The sequence below is a fragment of the Delphinus delphis genome, chromosome 13 (assembly GCF_949987515.2).
Source record: "Delphinus delphis chromosome 13, mDelDel1.2, whole genome shotgun sequence".
Classification (NCBI taxonomy): domain Eukaryota; kingdom Metazoa; phylum Chordata; class Mammalia; order Artiodactyla; family Delphinidae; genus Delphinus; species Delphinus delphis.
Window position 1 is genome coordinate 67,975,241 of NC_082695.1, and position 20,669 is coordinate 67,995,909.

The following is a 20,669-nucleotide window of genomic DNA, read 5'->3' on the forward strand; positions in this document are numbered from 1 at the left end:
CTCTTACTTCTACTTTATATATATATATTTATATACATACATATACACACATATGAATATATATGTATATATATGTGTGTGTATGTATATGTATGTGTGTGTGTGTGTGTGTGTGTGTGTGTATATATATATATATATACATATATAAAACATTGTATGAGTGTTCCTGGAAGTGCCAATGTGGAAACACTAACTGAATGGAAATTTACTTTTTGAGCCCGTAGCCATTGTGAGTATTCCAATACTGTTGCCTGCTCTAACAGTAAGTCCAGAGATTCCTGTTCAAAAAAAGAAACTCATCTTCAGAACTGTAATGGAATTTTATGATGATATTCACTAGGTGGTAGGTTTTACATTAAATGAGAAAATGTGTATGAGTGGTGCTTTCTAAATTGAAAAGTGCTGTACAAATATTAGAGGTTATCTGCTTAACTTCTCTTATGCCACTCAATTCATTTTTCTCCATCTTATTTCAGAAGCTATTTCTAAGTCAGGAAATAAATGTTTTCATCACTGGTTTCCCTTCAGTAAGCTATGGATGCATTTTATTTTTATTATTTTGCAATTGTTAATTAAGAACCATTTATTAAGTAACTGTTATGTGTAGCTCTCCATTAAAACATGTGCAGAAGGTGTAGACATCAAAGCAAGTAAGATTTCTCAGGAGGGATACTGAATGTGTCAAGATGAGGTTCGTGGGTGAGTTAGGATTCTACCCTGGACCTAAAGGAAGGGAGGGGTTTTTGAAAGTGTCATCTGAGGGCTTCCCTGGTGACGCAGTGGTTGAGAGTCCGCCTGCCGATGCAGGGGACATGGGTTCGTGCCCCGCTCCGGGAAGATCCCACATGCCGCGGAACAGCTAGGCCCGTGAGCCATGGCCGCTGAGCCTGCGCGTCTGGAGCCTGTGGTCCGCAATGGGAGAGGCCACAACAGTGAGAGGCCCGCATATTGCAAAAAAAAAAAAAAAAAAAGGAAGTGTCATCTGAAACGAAAGTTTTAAAAGTGAATAATTTGGCACATTCTTCTGAAATAGTCTCTTATAGTCTCTTCTTGAGGCAATGGACGTGAATTTTATGTGGAGATAAATGTGCATTACTGTCAGAGTCTAAGCCAGCTTTGCTGACAACTGACAGTAGAAAAATCATTTCCTGGGCCCCAGATTCCTTACTTTATATACAAGGGGATTCCTTACTTTATATACAAGGGAATTACTTGTATTGAAATTGCCTTTTTACTTTATTTAGCTACAGCCTTTTATTTAAATGAATGAAAAAAAGCAAAAAAAAAAAAAAAAATGACCTTGTCAAATTTCAAAGGAATGAAGAGTGGCTAGGAAATCTCTTTGTTAAAATTTTTGGTTCCTTTTTCACTTTTCTATGAACAATTTTCAATTTTGAATTTTCAAACACTTAGAGTCACATAGCATGATTAAGAGAAAGTGAAGAGATACATATTGTCAAGTGTAAGAAAAAGATGGTACAAGATTTATCTCTATCTAAATATATTAAAGACTAAAGAAAGGAGAGTTTTAATGATTTTCTTGAAACAAAAGCAGGAAGATGGAGTTCTTAGGTTAGCATCTGCCTTATGAATCCATTAGAGATTCACATTAAACTTTAGGACAAAATTCTGACATCTGGTGACCAACTCAAACGTCGGTTTGTAAAAAAGAAAGTCATCGTCTCTCATTTAAGAGGTAGTGATCTTTAACAAATGAAGTCAAGTATTAGGTCTATTTGGATAATCAAAACCACACATAATATAGGTTTTTAATGCTAACTTCTACTTTAAAATAAATATTAATTTCACTTTAATTACAGCCATCAGTACTGTCAACTCATTCAATTGTTCCTCTATACATAAATGTAGGTTCAGAAGTAATCAAATCTTCAACTCTTCATGTTGTCAGAATCCACAAGTATAAAAATATATGCTCTGTCTTTAAAAATTAATTGGCACTGGAGACAATTTGCCAAGTTCCTGCTCAAGCTTTTTATTCAAGTATGAAGGAGGAGTGTGTTTAAATATTAGTGTAATCCTGGTGGTGTCTTATATCACCAGTAATATGTTTAAGACGTTCTTAAGCATGCATACATAAGTAAGGATGGGAAAGCTGACCTTTGACATAAAGTTTTAAAATCTTAGGAACACTGGAGTTTAATGTCAGTTATTCCCTGGTGAATATGCCTCAGGTATGGTACCTATACCTTTCTGTGTGTGAACATAAGTAAAAGGGCCACTTGTCATCAAATAGGGCATGAACAGATTCTCTGTGCTGCTTCAAAAATTGAGTTGTGATTTTTCTCTATATCTATACTCAACCCTATCTTTAAAATAGCCTCCTCCAAAAATTGCATTAGCATTTCCTGTTTCCCAGTCTTTCCTTTTAGTAGGTTCTGTTTAGCACATCTAACTGGGATTTGCTGTCTATCATTTGGCCAAAGCCTGGAGTGTCACTAAGTAGGGTTCTGTGCCAGAATCCCAAGAGAGCACCCCCTTGTCTTGGTCAGTGGACTTGCATCAGCAAAGCTTTGGGAACTCATGTAGGAGACTAGATCAATGTTTTAATGCAACGTATTCCTAATGACGAAAAAAAAAAAAAAACACAGTCATGGTACCGATCATTGCATTTCATGCCAGTCTTCATTCATTTCATATTGTTGCATTCTTCTCTGTTTCTTGTGACCCCCTTCAAATTAAAGCTGTTTATCAATAATATAGATTCTATACCATTTTAAGCTTTTCTCCTTGAATTTTTGTTTGTTTTCCCCAAAGAATTCAGAGTTTCAAATGTACTAGAAAAAAAATTTTACAAGAAATGCAAAAGAAGTTTGTAGGAGAACAGATGCTTCACTTACATACATGTCCATGATATTATTTGCTTTATAGTCATTCTTTTTTTTAGGTGCAGGTCAGCTCCCCGAGGAATGACCCACAAGCCTACAGGGCTTGCAGGGGTGGCAGACTGGCATAGTACGGGTGGAAAACTCAGTTTTTGTTTTTTTTGTTTTTAAAGAAGTTGTTGGGGGTAGGAGTTTATTAATTAATTAATTTATTTTTGCTGTGTTGGGTCTTCGTTTCTGTGTGAGGGCTTTCTCTAGTTGTGGCAAGCGGGGGCCACTCTTCATTGCCATGCGCGGGCCTCTCACTATCGCGGCCTCTCTTGTTGCGGAGCACAGGCTCCAGACGCACAGGCTCAGGAGTTGTGGCTCACGGGCCCAGTTGCTCCGTGGCATGTGGGATCTTCCCAGACCAGGGCTCGAACCCGTGTCCCCTGCATTAGCAGGCAGATTCTCAACGCACTGCGCCACCAGGGAAGCCCCTATAGTCATTATTCTAAGCACTTCCCATGGAATTGAAATGATTTTGAAATAAATTACTAAGCTGAGAATTCTTCACTTATCTTTTATTTCATTAAATATGTGGACTTCTTGTTGAGATTTGAAACCCTTAAGTATGCATTTATCATTATCTTCTTTTTCCTTGTGTTTTTAATTGCAGCAGTAAGAAGTAATTTATACCTAATCATGCTATTTTGTCCTCCAACTTCTGAAATACATTTTGACAAATTATAAGTGAGTTTTCTTCAAACAGAAGTTTTAAGAATGAGTAACTTCAATAACAGGAGGAAAAATCTCACCTAAGTTGAGATGATTCTTCTTTCATTGATCCCTGGGCCTGGGGTATTTTTATTATAATATTTTTTGAGGTAAAGGGTTTCTTTCAGCATTTTATAACATCTAGATATGTAAACTCAAGAAAAATTGACATTTATACATATACATAAAATTCCAGGGACTCCATGGAACCCATTAAGTCTGTTCCGGTGGAAAAGCTCCCTGTAGTGTACAGAATGTGAGTATATTTTCACATACAAGAGTACACATTGCTTATTATGGGACCTTGTGTCTAGATGGGTAGCTAGAGGATATGATTTCATTATGATACTGACTTCAGTAGAAGCTAGGGAGTTGAGCTGTCACACTGCTTGCTGAAGGGAAGCATACTGGAATGAAAAGAAAATGCAAAGTTCATAAGGGACCAGAAAGGAGTTCTTGCCTGGGAGGAGCCTAGATTAGTTGAACAAATCATCCCTCCAGATAGAGAGGCTGCAGTGGAAGACTTCCCTTCTAAACTGGACTTACCTGAAGTCTGTGTACTTTAGACATCTTTCAGAATTGCATTTATATTTTCTCAAAACAGAAAGAATAATGTTGTAAAACATTTTCTGCTCCATTTGAGGATGGTCAGAAATGACATTGTGGTGATGGCGGCTTATTGTGAAGCCTGTTTAGGAGACAACATTTAAGAGACTGAAGAAGGCCAACACGACAGGTCCAGAGTCCCAGGAAATAGCAGCAAAGAGGGAATTTGCAGCTAAGACCTCCCTGTGCAGGACAGAGTCAGTTGGAATACAACCTGGCTTGGATATATTTGTCAATTATACCAAAAGCCATAAAAAAGGATGAAGTTATAAACAAACAGTAGAATAAAACTGCTAGAATACCTAAATGCATGTAGTAGCATAACAGGAAAAGGCATGGGATTTTCAGGCATTTGAATCCAGGAGTTGCCTTTTATAATGATGTTAGCTTAAGATTATTAACTTCTGTAAAACACCCAGGACAGTAAGACCTAAGTACTGAGTATTACTGTAATTAAATTGGACCCTATAAAATGGTGATATTCAACTGTGTTTTAACTCAAAATGGTAATTTCATAAGGTTCAATCTAATATTACTTAAAAGAGTAGAGAGGATTTTTTTTTAATTGAAGAGTAGTTGACTCACAATGTTATGTTAATTTCAGGTGTACAGCAAAGTGATTCAGATATATATATATATATACACACACACACATATATATGTATACATATATATATTCTTCTACAGATTTTCCATTATAGTTATTACAAGATATTTAATATAGTGCTATACAGTAGGTTCTTGCTGCTTATCTATTTTATATATCTATTTTATATATAGTAATGTATATCTGTTAATCACATACTCCCTCCCCCTCCCTTTCCCCTTTAGTAACCATAAGCTTGTTTTCTATGTCTGTTAGTCACTTTCTGTTTTGTAAGTACGTTCATTTGTATCATATTTCAGATTCCACATATAAGTGATATCATGTGGTATTTATCTTTCTCTGTCTCACTTACTTCCCTTAGCATAATAATGTCCAAGTCCAGCCATGTTGTTGCAAATGGCATTATTTCATTCTCTTTTATGGCTGAATACTATTCCATTGTGTGTGTGTGTGTGTGTGTGTGTGTGTGTATGTGTGTGTGTGTGTACCACATCTTCTTTATCCATTCATCTGTTGATGGACATTTAGGTTGCTACCACGTCTTGGCTATTGTAAATATTGCTGCTGTGAACATTGGGGTTCATGTATCTTTTCAAATTACAGTTTTTCTGGATATATGCCTAGGAGTGGGATTGCAGGATCATATGGTTGCTCTATTTTTAGTTTTTTAAGGAACTTCTGTACTGTTCTCCATAGTGGCTGTACCAACTTACATTCCCACCAACAGCGTAGGAGGGTTCCCTTTTCTCCACACCCTTTCTAACATTTATTTGTAGTCTTTTTGATGATGGCCATTCTGACTGCTGTGAGGTGATACCTCATTGTAGTTTTGATTTGCATTTCTCTAATAATTAGCAATGTTGAGCATTTTTTCATATGCCTGTTGCCCATCTGTATGTAAAAGAATAGAGATGGTTTTAACAATCCTTTCAAAATTTAGAAATGTCTACCTACAAATTTTTTTAACTAATTTAACATAGCCATTCAAATATGTTACATGAGTAAATATATGTTTATCTGTCAATAAAACAATTCTGCCAGGTAAAATTTTTTAGCTGTTATTACAAGCGCTGCCTTGTGTTTAAATGATCAAGCTGGAGGAGGGACATAGCAATGGTGGGGAGAGAGTGGGCCTTGGTTCTGCCAGGACTCACATCTGGGCTCCATCACTCACCAGCTATGTGAATGTAGCCATAGATCCTACTCCAGTTCTCTGTGCCTCAGGTTTCTTATGTTTAAAACAGAGACAAGGGAGTCCCAATCCTAGGATGGAACACTTCAGTATGTTAATTGTGATGGTGCTTATACAGATCTATACATGTGATAAAATGTCACAGAACTCTACGCACACACATACACAAAAACTCCTGCAGAAACTGGTGAAGTCTAAGTAAGATCTGTAGTTTAGCTACTCTTATTGTGCAAATGTCAATTCCTTGGTTTTGATAATTTTTTTATTTTGGTAATGATCATTCTTTAGTCCGTTAGAACAGGGTAGGGGGCATTCTGAGTAATGGGTCTTGTAAGACCTTCCTGTACCATTTTTGCAATTTCTTGTGAGTCTGTCTTTCAAAAGTAAAAAAAAAATGAAATATGCACTTATTGTATGAGCCAGCAATGCCACTCTAAGGTATTTTCCATAAAGAAATGAAAACATGCTCACACAAAACATGAATGTTTATAACTGTTCTAATCATAATCACCCCAAACTGGAAACAACCCAGATGTCCTTGGACAAGTGAACAAGTGATCAAAGAGTGGTACATCCATACAGTGTAATACTCCTTAACAGTACAAAATGAATAAACTATTGAAAACAGCAACATCAACCAAAAAGCAAAAAATAGAGGTGAAGAAAATGATGGCCTCTGAAAATGAAATTATATACATATGTAGGGGTTGATTCATAGTGAGTGCTTTGTAAGTGTCCACTGATAGTATATCTCCCCTGCAAAAAATACTCTATCTTCCAGACTAATGATAAATTTCCCATTTTTTCTAACTTGAACAAATTAGTGAGTATCATATAATTCTGTGTTTCAGATGTTTACTATATGTCACTGTGTGTATGAGCTTATACACATACCCACACACAGACCCACTTCTCATTAAGATATATGCAAAGCAGGGGTGAAGCGCTAGATATATATCTCACAGTATTTATAATGTAAAAGACAATCCCACAATAAGCATAATTTCTTTCAGTCCTAATTAATTTGGAATTTCAAACATTTATTTGAAAAATTTAAACTTGGGCATTGGAAAATATTCTATAATTGAAGCTCCATAGGTGGTACAGAGATCACGTTTTTCTTGTTTGGTGCTGAACTCTAGCACTTTGCATATATGCTGAATTCTAGCACTTCGCATATATTCTAGCTTTGCATATATGTATATATCTTAATTAGAAATGTGTGTGTGTTTATGTGTGTGTGTGTGTGTATCCCTGATATGAGATACAGTACTAACATTTACCATATATGCTGACTGTGCTAAGTCAGGCTTTTATGATGGAGTTGTTATATTTTGAAGAACATGCTTTGAAACATTTATAAGTCTGTGTAATAACAAGGTATATCATAACAGGATTTACTGGACTTTTATTGCCACCTACACAGCCAGCTAGTACTTATTCATCAATCTCTACTGTGTGTGAAGTGCTGAGCTGGATAAAAGAGGAATTTTAGGAGGCATTTAGTCCAGGCTCTGGAGTAAGAGATACCTGGGTTCAAATCCTAACACTGTAACTTGCCAGGTCTGTGGATTTGTACAAATTATCCAACTTGTCTAATCCTCCATTTCTTCACCTGCATGATGAGCACAGTACAAATGATCAACCTCATAGAATTACAGTGAGGTGAAGGGTTTATCACAGGATCAGACATATATAAAGTACTCAGTAAATAGTAGCTGTCATTATTATTATGTATATTATAATTATTTGGGGGGAAATGACTTAGAGATTTAATGGGAAATAAATACAAGGTGACATAAAATTACATAATCTATACTTCTATATAGAAACTGTTTAAGGGAAGTAGCAAATATATTTTAAGATACGTGCATTAAACTTCTTTGACAGCATGGAACTTCCTCTTGGTCATCAAGTACATGTAGGTTTGTGATTGACACACTGTGGGAGGGAATGGATGTTTATTTAGTGTACTAAATTTCTGGCACTATGTTTAAAGGAGAACAATATGAACAGAAATGTGATCAAGAGAAGATAAGGGTGGGGGTGGGGTGGAGGTGGTGGAACAGGGAGCTCAGCTGTATTGACATTAACTACATATGTTACAGCCGTCCAGTTCATGAAAGAAATGCTGGCTGTGAAATAAATAGAGGCAACATGCATTACCTATCATTGCTGTCCCAATACACAGGGATTAAATGCAATTTCTATCATATATATATATATATATATATATATATATACACACACACACACACACACACACACACACACACACACATATATACACACACACATACATATATATTGATATATCATACACACATACATATATATCATATATACACACATATGGGTCATATATATTTTATATAAAGTTCAAAATGGCTTAGTTATAGAGCAAAATTTTAATGTCTGTAATCTTAAAGTTGTAAGTGAATGCAAAGAAGAAAAATAAAATGGAGAGAGTACACTGGATTAGAAGTCAAAATACCAAGATTCTAATACCAATGAACTAGTTAATCTCTTATTGAAGGTATATAACGTCCTCAGTTTTATATATATATATGTGTTTGTATATATACACACACATATATGTATACACACACAATCATATACACACATATACATATATATGTAAATGTGTATAAAGCCATATGTGCACACACAGACATATATCTCTTTATCAATGAAGACAGTTCTAGAAGCATTTTACTAAATTTAAGCCATATATATTGACCATTACTAATTTAATGTTATTTATTACTCATGTTTTATTTAAATAATTTAAACTGCAGACTCTGCAGAGTTAGCAAGCCTCTAATCGTGTGGCAGATTTCTCAAAGCAACCATAATTATACACATTCTGTCTATTGGATTGTCTGCTGCGGCTTCTTGATGGCTTAAAAACAAATATTAAATGGCACTTAAATAAAAATTCCCACTGGTGTGCTCTGTATGCTTCCATGGAGGAAGCAGTTATTTCTCCCATTAGTATAGACATATTTAGATACTGGAAACAAAGGAGATGTATAGTTTAAAATGTCCATTTGCTTTGAAACATTTCTGTGGTTTGTTGGTTTTGCATAAAACTGTAATGTTCAACAAGCTCTAAATAGACCATTTCTTGGTATTTCAGGGGAAAAATATTTTAAATACCTTGATTCCTTTTAGTAATGTTGTTCTTGGTTTCATTAGGAATGATGCTGCAATAACAGCAGTTTTTAAAGAAGTACCAGAAGTTAAAACAAACCTGTTAGCATGATTTTCACATTTGTAGAAATCATATTGATCTCATATTACGGTGTTGAGAATGGGGTTAGAAATTTGAGCACAAGTAGTAGTTTATTCTCACAGTACTAAATTCACTGAGATAGGTCCCTGTGGTCTGAGTGACACAAAATTGATGTTCCTTAAAGTTTCTGTAGACATGAGCCTCTGTGTGTGTGTGTGTGCCTGTGTTATCAACAATCATCATTATTTTGCTAAATACCTTTACTCTGTTGCTTTCTTTACGGTGGAGTTCAGTAATGAGTGTCAAATTGGTGTGATGCCATTGTTTTCTTAAATTGTTATTAGGGCACAAGACTAATTAAATATTTTCCAGTTGGCTATGTTATGCTGAGCAGTTTTAACACGTTTTAGAGGTTATAATTTGATCTGTGGGATAAAGACATCTATATAAGCAAATAATTTAGTAAGTCAAATTCTTTTGTACTTCTGTTGACTTTTGACTTTGTTTTTATAGATCATGATTAGTTGGAAGGTACAGAAAGAAAGATTATCAATCTTAAGTTAAAAAAATAGACTTTATTCAAAGGACGCTAGGATATCTGAAGAACATAGGCCAAGCTCTGCCAGGAATATGACTCATCCCCCTGCCCCCACCAAACTCCAATATGTGGAGTCTCAGCTGAAAATTAAAAATGTTAAGGAGGGAGAACCTGAGAGAGAAAGGGGAGAAGGAGTGGTGAGCATTGCAGGGTGTCCAGCCGAGAACAGCTTATGTGTTGGAGGAATCACCTTGTATGTTGCAGATCATTTCCAAAGTAAAGGACATGTGTGGCTCAGTGCTCACATCAGTAATGGTCACCTGCTCATACAGGAAGACAAGGGGCCCGGTTCTCCCTCTCATTTCCCAGGGTTCTTTTCCAGACCTGCTGAATAAAATCAATTGAGAGCCTCTGAACCCCTTACTCAGTCTTACTCCTGAGCATGACCTTTAACTGCACAGTGGAATTCCACTGCAACATTTCAGCCTTCGATAAGCTTGGAACTAATCCCCCATGAGCCCCTGACTCTTGAGCCTCTGTTTCACATAAGTGGTCCCGAACGTATCACTACCTTACTTTTATAGCCGTAAGTATTGTACAAAATAGATCGAAGGTGCTGAGGTAGTGGAGGGTGGTGAGATATTGATATTGAGCCAGATCCATCTGAGGGACTTTGCTTCAAGCCTGGGAAGGTATTCTATGCTGGGAGCACCCTTGGGTGTTGGGTCGGTTCTGGGCTTTCTGTCCTTGGAAGCTTTAATGACTCCATCAATTTGTCCACAGTTACAACATATATGGCAATTATGCTCAGATTCTATAGGATCAAGGTGTCTAAATGATTTAGTGACCTGCATTCATTGGTTTTGTCAAGTGGTCAATCCAATGACCAGATCAAAACCCACATAGAACATATAGGCCTCATAGAAGGCACTGTGATTAAAAATAATAAGAAAAAGTGTTTTGGAAGGCCTTAACATTTCTAACCCCATTGAAAACAATCAATTTTTGAACATCAGGTTATGTGTGTCCTGTGGAGAAAACTCCATAGAAATAATTTGGACTTTATAGGCTTTTACAATATAAGTAGAGAGCCAGGGCTGACTGGCAATAAACAGTGACATTAAACCAAAGCACAGGTGGGCGACCAGCTATAAATATCACCCACATGGAAAGATACACTGTGGGAACTGGTGTGTTACGGAATCAGAGAAGAGGAAAAGGGAGAATTGGTGGTCTTAAGTTTTTCACTGCCCTGTCTCATTTTTCACCACGCTGCTTTTCCATCTCTGCCTAATCGAGATTTCAAGGCAGCTGGGGGCTGTTTTTACCTGATTCCTGAGGTCTGAGCTGATGACAGCTAAAGCATGTTCCCTGACAGAATTTTGCCTCCTGGCAATGTAGACGCAGGCTCTGGGGACACACTGTGTCGGAGCTTCTAAACCTCCTGTAGTCAGGGGACCTGCAGTCAAGGGCTTTGAGCTGTGTTATTACCCATGGGGCTTTGCTTTAAGGAGATGCTAAGGGGGAGGGGGATCTGGACCCTGCTCAATAGTTACTGCCTCTGCACCACCTCCAGCTCCCTTGGGGACTGGAGCCTTGGCAGACCAAGACATGTGTATGTTTAGAAAGGTCAACGGGAAGAGCAAGCTTTCTTCTTGAGAGTGATAGAGTTTGTGGGGAGGGGGGCTCCGTGCATTAGGAATAATTGAATGTGGAGAATAATCCCTATTCCCCCGGGGTACATTTTAATAATGCAGGTGACTGATCCACTTAATGTCTGCTTGACTTGAACTGCGCCTTGCTTGGCTTTTCATTAATAATGAATCCACAGGTAAACAAATGCTTCACATTAAATGCCTCTAAAAAGTGTTTAGCATCTGCTGCCAGGAAACCTATTAAGCACTGTGGTTTAGGAAAGGCAACGCTGAACAGGCACTGTATGTGATACCAAGGAAACACCTTTCAGCTACCTTCTTGTGATGGGAAAGTTCACGTATACCCCTTCACTGACTGTTGGGGAAAATTCCAAATTAATGTTCTATTCTTTTAGTAATAAGATAATAAATATAAATAGAATCCATAATGTGTATTATTAATAATATATAACCTATTAATAACACTAAATATAAATATTTAAAATTATATTTAAATATACATCTAAAAATACTAAATGCATGATGCTACATATATACTTCCCTATCCCATGGGTATAGTGAATTAAGGGGAAGGAGGGAGAGCTTGCATCTTTGTCCTCAGCCTTTGAGTTGAACTAAATCATCCTCAGGCTTATTTCTTCTAAAGTAAAACTGACTGTGCAAACAGATTTCAAGGATTTAAAACTAAATAGCATTTACTTAATAGATGCATTTTAATTGTGTTCTCACAACCAAATTAAAGAACAACTTCACTCATCAAAGTGTGTGAGAGTAGCATAAAATCAAAAACATAGAGCTTAATTTTCTTTTAGAATTTTGTTTTTTTTCAGTTTTGTTTGTGCCCTCTTCTTTTTCAAAGGCTGAGTTAACCTCTGGAGGGATCATCTGCTGTCTCTTTCTATTTAATTTGTTGGCCTGGCCCAGCAACTCTTTACATCTCAGATCACAGTATTTTCTAAATTGAAAAAGCCCTGAAGATTATCTTGCCCACTGCTCCCCCTTCTAAATGGATGAAGAAATTTTGTAACTCAGTTAAGTGATTTATACCAGTTCAGGCTAAGTGTCAGAATTTCTAGATTCCAGGTTTTCAGATTCCCAATCCCAGATCCTTCCCTCCTAAGGTGACTACCTCATCCTAGTTTGCCAGGGATCTTTCCAGTTTTAGCACTGGAGTTCCCAAGTTCCAGGAAACTCCTTTTTCCCAGGTAAACCAAAATGGATGATTCCCTTCCACTACGCTTCTTGTACCAGTTTCTGTCTTCTCTCTTCTTCTCCTTTCTGCTTCTGATCTCTAACTTCTCTGTCCTGGTATTTAACAACTTGCAAAACTGGGAAGTTTATCCATATGTTTAATATGCATCTCTACAATTGCCTCTACCTCATCTTCCTTTGCATTCTTCATATTGTACCCATCATTCATCCATTTGTTCATTCAACAAATACTTGCATGCATTTTTAAATCACTTCATCAAATTATTTCTTGAATAATGTATATTGATTGCATGCTTCTCAGTTTTTCTGACCTCTGTGAAACAATAACCTGTGTGTTTTGTTTGTTTTGTTTTTTTACTCATCTCTATTTTGGCTGTTTATAAAAAGGAGTGTGTGAATATGGAAGCCTGCATTTGTGAATGTGAGTGTGTATAAAATAAAAGTGCAGACTTTGGAATTGGTGACAAAACAACATTGGATATGAGAGAATTCATAACAGCTGTGAGAATTCTACAGCACCGACAATATTAGCAATATTTCTTCCCAGCAACATACTTTTTCCTCAAGGCCACTGAAGTATAATATTATAAACTTCTTCATAAAGCTGTTAGATAGAGCTATGGAATAGTTCTTTAGAAGCAACTGTAGAAGAGTCCAGGATTTGGGAAGAGAATTGTAAAACTGGACTGATTTAAGTGTGAGAAGTAATTGCCCTGGAATAAATTCAACCCGTTAAGTCCGTGCAATCATAGATTTAATGTAGTTTAAAACTATAAAACTTTTATAGTTTTAAGCCATGAAAAAAAAGGAATTAATTCCTCTAAACAATTTTGTTGTTTTTTTTGTTAGCATGTTTCACCGTTTATTTTATTTTATTTTTATTTTTGGCTGCATTGGGTCTTCGTTGTTGCGCGTGGGCTTTCTCTAGTTGCGACGAGCGGGGGCTGCTCTTCCTTGTGGTGTGCAGGCTTCTCATTGCGGTGGCTTCTCTTGTTGCAGAGCACAGGCTCTAGGTGCGTGGGCTTCAGTAGTTGTGGCTCACGGGCCCTAGAGTGCAGGCTGAGTAGTTGTGGCGCATGGGCTTAGCTGCCCCACGGCATGTGGGATCTTCCTGGACTAGTGCTCCAACCTGTATCCCCTGCATTGGCAGGCGGATTCTTAACCACTGCACCACCAGGGAAGCCCCATGGTTCACTGTTTTGAAGTCACTCATTTTGTCTCATTCCGTCAACACAGTATATTAAAATTTTGTTGTCTAACGCATTGGGTAGTAACAAAGAGAATACACTGAGCGTGAGGGCAACATTTGTTAACTTGTCATATTTGAATAGACTTTCATAAAAATAAAGTGTCTTTTTATGAGTGTATAGAAATGTATATGACTAGACCCTCTGAAAATAGGTAGACTGCCCTCACTGTATGTGTGAGCTTAAGCAAGTCATTTAAGCTCTCCACGGCTCAGATTTCTGCACTCTGCCATGGGGATAAGAATAGTACCTACCTCATGAGGTTACCATTAAAGGTTAAGGGTCATAACTTGTCAAGACACCTGGGATTTAGCAGCCCATTCATATGAGGCATTACTACTTTTCACCATTGCTAATATCCTAAATGTAGGTGACTTAGGGATTTACTGGACCAATTCTCTTTGATTCCATTTTCCCAGAACCATCTCCTATCTATATCGATTCTGCAGAGAAATGAAGAACCTTGGGGATTTTGAATTTAACTACTGCAATGCACATCCTGCAATTATGCCTGCAGTGAAGAGGCAAACCCAAATAACACAGACAGAAGGTGCTCATGGCTAGGGTACATTGTGTTACATTCAAAAAGGACAGCTGGTTCAAAGATACTTACAACTCACTTGATGTGGTCACAAAGGTTCTGGAACTAAAATGTTCTATTTTGTGCCCAATTACTCATGTGCTTGTGTATCACTTGAAGTTTTCTTACTTTTTCCTAAGATCAACTACAAATCTGGAAACCATTCAATAGGATTTCCTACTGTTCTTTGACCATTTGAGTTGCTTATTGCTTTGTTTTTTTTCCTACTCCTGTAGAAAACTCATACTTGTAATGTGATGTTTTAGAAGGATGGAGATGATAATATTAAGTGCCTAAAGAAAAGAGTGAAATGATTTATGTTGCATAGTAATTCACAAGCATTATCTCATGTGACCCTCACAACTACTTTGTAAAATAGACTCTTGCATGTAGGTTATTGTTTCAGATATATTTTAGTAATACAGGAACAAACCTGTATATGCCCTGTTTAGCTGGTTCAATACATTCTTTGCCCTTGGTAAGTAAGTCATGTCATTGAAGAAGTGTGGTGAGGTCACAGTAACAATGACAAAGGGAGTGTTTCTAGAAATAAACGCATGTTAAAAATAATAATTAAAGTAGACATTCATGCTTCCCGTTCAGATGGGTGAGCTAAGTAAACTTCCCCCTGAACTTCCTCACCAAGAAGCGGGGAGTGTTACAGTGTCCCCTGTTTACAGGCTTAACAACCTGGCCTTTTGTGGTTCTCTAAAACTTTTGTGACCTTAGTTTCAAAAACATCAGTCGTTCATCTTCATGGTAAACAAATTCTGTGGGAGAGAAAAAAAAAAAATGTTCCCACTTACTAGAAGCCAGTATTAAATATTCCTGCAGAGAAGAAACGGCACATCTCCACAATCCAATAATAGAGTGTGAGATCTGGAGGGACTCTGGAAAGAAGCCGCTGTCTTCCGTCTGGAAGTTTCCCCAACCCTCTGTCATTTACAAGGGGGCTGAAGTACAGATGGAGCTGTGTGACATTTTCTTTCTTGTTGTTTTTTTTGTTTGTTTTTGTTTTTGCGGTACGCGGGCCTCTCACTGTTGTGGCCTCTCCCATTGCGGAGCACAGGCTCCGGATGCGCAGGCTCAGCGGCCATGGCTCACGGGCCCCGCCGCTCCGCGGCATGTGGGATCTTCCTGGACCGGGGCACGAACCCATGTCCCCTGCATCGGCAGGCGGACTCTCAACCTCTGCGCCACCAGGGAAGCCCTGTGTGACATTTTCTTTTCCATTGTGAGCTGGAGCATTTATACAGAATACTTTTAAAGAGATCACCAATGCAAATTCCTTCCAGGCCTGGAAACGGAGCACTGCCAGCTGCCAGAACCTAGTGTGGGCTCCCTCCCACTTTGTATTCACTACCTCTGGTTCATTCTTAAAGAAAATAGTGTGGCTGTGTTTATCTTTATAACCATGCTTTATCCTTCCATACACTTCTTTCACTCAGCATTATATTTGCAAGTTCCATGCATATTTTATGTGTACTTATACTTCATTTTTCTTGCTGTATAATATTCCATTCTGTGACTATACTACAGTTTATCAACGCATTCAAGATTTGGGTTTTTCTAATTTAGGGCTACCACGGACAGTGCAGCTCTGAATATTTTCTGACAGGAATCAAGTCACGTGGGCAGGAGCTTCTGCAGATTATATACTTAGGAGACTCATTGCAGGTGTGTAGGATATGTACGTCTTCAATTTTTCTTATTTATATTTCCCCTAGCAATGACTAACAGTTCGAATTGCTGCCCATCCTTGCAGTCACTTGCGTTGTCAGACATTTTACTTTTTGCCAATCGGGTAGTTGGGTAGTGATACCTCAGGGTGATTTTTAATTTTCACCTTACTAATCACTCATGAGCTTGAACAGCTTTTCATATGCTTATTAATTACTAGGATCTGCTTTTTATGATGCCTTTCAACTGTTTTTCCATTGGATGAACAGCATCATTTATTTATTTTTTGACTGTGTTGGGTCTTCATTGCTGCGTGCAGGCTTTCTCTAGCTGTGGTGAGCGGGGGCTACTCTTGGTTGCAGTGCACAGGCTTCTCATTGTGGTGGCTTCTCTTGTTGCAGAGCAAGGCACACGGGCTTCAGTAGTTGCAGCATGTGGGCTCAGTAGTTGCGGCATGCGGGCTCTAGGGCATGCAGGTATCAGTACTTGTGGTGCACAGGCTCAGTAGTTGTGGCTCATGGTCTCTAGAGCATAGGCTCAGTAGTTGTGGCGCACGGGCTTAGTTGCTCCGCGACATGTGGGATCTTCCCGGACCAGGGCTTGAACCCGTGCCCCCTGCATTGGCAGGCAGCTTCTTAACCACTGCACCACCAGGGAAGTCCTGAACAGCATTATTTAAAAATAAAATAAAATGCCATTTGAGATTTTTTTCTTCTAAAATTTTCAGTAGGGAGTTCAAGCAGAATCCCAAAGCTGAATTCTTAAGTTGATGGTTCAATAGTTATTTTTAACTGTCATATAATTGAAAACCTTTATACCTTCAAGTTTCCTTTTCTTTTCCAGATAATCTTGACAGTTTCTTTTTCTCATCTTCTTATTCATTCCCCCTCAGATGAAGTAATATAAGGCTTGTAATTTAGAGCTTAGAGCAGTCTCTAAGGAAAGGAGTAAAGCAGGGAGGTTATCCTTGGTCCTAAGCTTTAGAAATCTCCCACTTTGCATTGGAAATAGGCATATCCTTGGTAGAGACTGCTACCATTTAAACGTTTTCTGAGGCCACCTATCTGGAGTTTAGGAAAGGGAAACTTCACGAGATGCCAGGCTTAATGTTAAAAACAAGTTGTTGGACCTCAGTTGAGCAAATGTAAAGAACATAATGACAAGTAAGGGGAAAGGAGGTGATTTCACCTACCAGTGCTAAAAATGTCATTAGAATGATTTCTGTGCCATCACGTCATTATGCTCCCATCACCAAGGATCACCAAGGCAACAAGGATGATTCTTCACACACAATCCTCAGGCTTTATCTCCATCTTCTGAAGCAATTTTGATGTTCCTTCCAACCTGATTATTTACACCTGGATGGCAGTATTTAGGTGGGACGGAATGTAATACACAGTTGCCTACCACACCTCTCCAAATTTAACCTGAGTCAGTCCTACAACTTTGATGAAAGCAACAGAAACTGTACTGTCTTGTGTTTATTGAATACCATACTGGCAGGGACACATGGCAAGGGCTGTATTCCTTGGATTCACTAGACTTGGAGCCAGAAATAAGATCGCTGAACAAGCTGATGATGGATGATGAATTTTATGGATTTAGGTTCTCACATTCTGTTAGGTAATTTTTTAGGGTTTTTTTTGTTTTGTGTTTTCTTTGAATTTTTGTGTTTGTTGTTGTCTGCATGTGTCTGAAATTCTCATCCTTCATAACTCTTACTATCCATGATGCCTATCACTATTTTGATTTATTTTATTTCATTTATTTTATTTTTAGTGTCCTCTGTTCTTCCTTTCAATTAAGTTACTATTGTTAAGAGGTCTATGACTGGTACTTATAGAGCTATCCTCTTAAAGTATACTTTAAAAGAAAATTACTGTAAAAGTGTACTGAAAAACAAAATTAGAAATCAAATGGCTAAGCAACTGAACTTTAGGTAATTTAGGCAACTGTATGGACGTGAAAATTTTCTTGTAATGGAAACAAAATTAATTCAGATACTTAAGGGCAGCCTTCCTTTTAGTTTCCATTCATATTAAAAAGAACAAATGGATTTTTTGGGGGGTAAAGTGGTTATACTCATTAATTTATAAGGGGAAATGAAATGTTCCTATTTGCTTCCATGAGTATTTCAGCCCCCATAGGCCCCTTTGAAAGTGTATCTTTCATGGATTTTATCTGTTTATCTAGTTTAGGCTTAGCATTCTGTGAAAAGAAGACAAATCAGTATCCATCCCTGACCCTATCCATCCCCTAGTCTGCTTATCCATGCCCTCCCTGGCTGTCCCAGACACCATCTTACAGAGGTCTCACCTGTCTGAATGCAGCCCCCAGGCACTCAGCACAGGATCCTGGCTGAGGGGATGTGAGGTTGATTTCCGGTTATGTTCGTATTGGCTTGGCCAAACGATTCGTTCGTTTTTTTCTGTAACCTGGCTCCAGTAGCACTTAGTTGTCTTTAACTTCATTCTAAACAATTTTGTTAGATTGTATGTGACAGCCATCATATCAGCTTGCATTTACAAAAAGACTTATCAAAATTGGTGAATTTTTGTGTAGCCATTTTAATATTGAAGATGGAAGAAAAAACCCAACATTTTTGTCATATTTTGCTTTATTATTTCAAGAAAGGTAAAAACACAACCAAAACACAGAAAAGGATTTGTGCAGTGTGTGGAGAAGGTGCTGTGACTGATGGAACATATCAAAAGTGGTTTGTGAAGTTTCGTGCTGGAGATTTCTCACTGCATGATGATCCAGGTCGGGTAGACCAGTTGAAGTTGATAGCGATCAAATCGAGACATTAATTGAGAACAATCAATGTTGTACCATGAGGGAGATAGCCGACATACACAAAATATCCAAAACAAGCATTAAATCATTTGCACCAGCTTGGTTATGTGAATCGCTTTGATGTTTGGGTTCCATGTAAGTTAAGTGAAAAAAAAAAAAAACTTCTTGACTATATTTCCACGTGCAATTCTTTACTGAAAGTAATGAAAACGTTCTGTGTTTAAAACAAATTGTGACGGGCAATGAAAAGTGGATACTGTACAATAATGTGGAATGGAAGAGATCGTGGGGCAAGCGAAATGAACCACCACCAACCACACCACAGGCTGGTCTTCCTCCAAAGAAGGTGATGTTGTGTATATGGTGGGACTGGAAGGAAGTCCTCTATTATGAGCTCCTTCCGGAAAACCAAGCAATTAATTCCAACAAGTACTGCTCCCAATTAGACCAACTGAAAGTGTCACTCGACAAAAAACTTCCAGAATTAGTCAACAGAAAACGCATAACCTTCCATCAGGATAACACAAGACCACATGTTTCTTTGATGACCAGGCAAAAGCTGTTACAGCTTGCCTGGGAAGTTCTGATTCATCAGCTGTATTCACCAGACATTGCACCTTCAGATTTCCATTTATTTTGGTCTTTACAATATTCTCTTAATGGAAAAAATGTCCATTCACTAGAAAACTGTAAAAGGCACCTGGAACAGTTCTTTGCTCAAAAAGATAAAAAGTTTTGGGAAGATGGAATTATGAAGTTGCCTGAAAAATGGCAGAAGGTACAAAACGGAACAAAACGATGAATATGATGTTCAATAAAGTTCTTGGTGAAAATATGTGTCTTTAATTTTTACTTAAAAAACAAAGGCACTTTTTGGCCAACCAATACTTATTTTTACTTGAGAGTTTTCTTTATTAGGATGAAAATTCACAAAGTCAAGAAGGCTCATTTAGAATATGAAAGTAGAGTCCTAGAGTGTCATAGCTGGAATGGTCTTAAAGTTTACCTTCTAATTCTCATTTCAAAAATGACTTGCACTAAACAGCATAATAAGCAACAGAGCAAAGAACAGAACAGTCTCTTTTCTTTCTTCTTCCTCCCAGAATAGTAAAATAGTGATTTAACTTTTATTTTATAGTTTACAAGTATGTGTGTGTGTGTGTGTGTGTGTGTGTGTGTGTGTGTATCTTTGTGCCCCTATAGTCCTCACAGCCCTGTTGAATTAGGCTGAACAAACAATGGCCATATTTTATAAACAAAGAAACTAAGGCTTCGATTACGAGCATAATTTGAACTCAGATCTTCAATGTGCATGCAGTTCCACGTGACTTTTACATATTAATCTGCTCCAAAGGAGTTTGGGGATGGACCTCTCTGGAAGTTATTGTGCATCAAATATGTAAATTTAAAACTTGGAAGTGATTAAATTAAAATGGCACAACTGATATTAGAAAAGGCAAAAACAAGAGGGTGCAAATAATTTCACTTGGGGAAAAATTGTATCAAAGTCGCTAATTCAGTACATAGAATAATTCTGGAAAATTGAACTAGATCAAGAAAGGAGAAAAAGAGTAAGGAAAATTTTCAGTATATCCCCAAAAAAGAACAACGGATTGATAAGACACAGATCAATGTGTTAGACGTATGATTTGCCTCATAGCCACCATTTACTCTTCTTTGGGCAGAAGTGACTGTGCTTTTCTCCTGGGCAACCAGAACTCC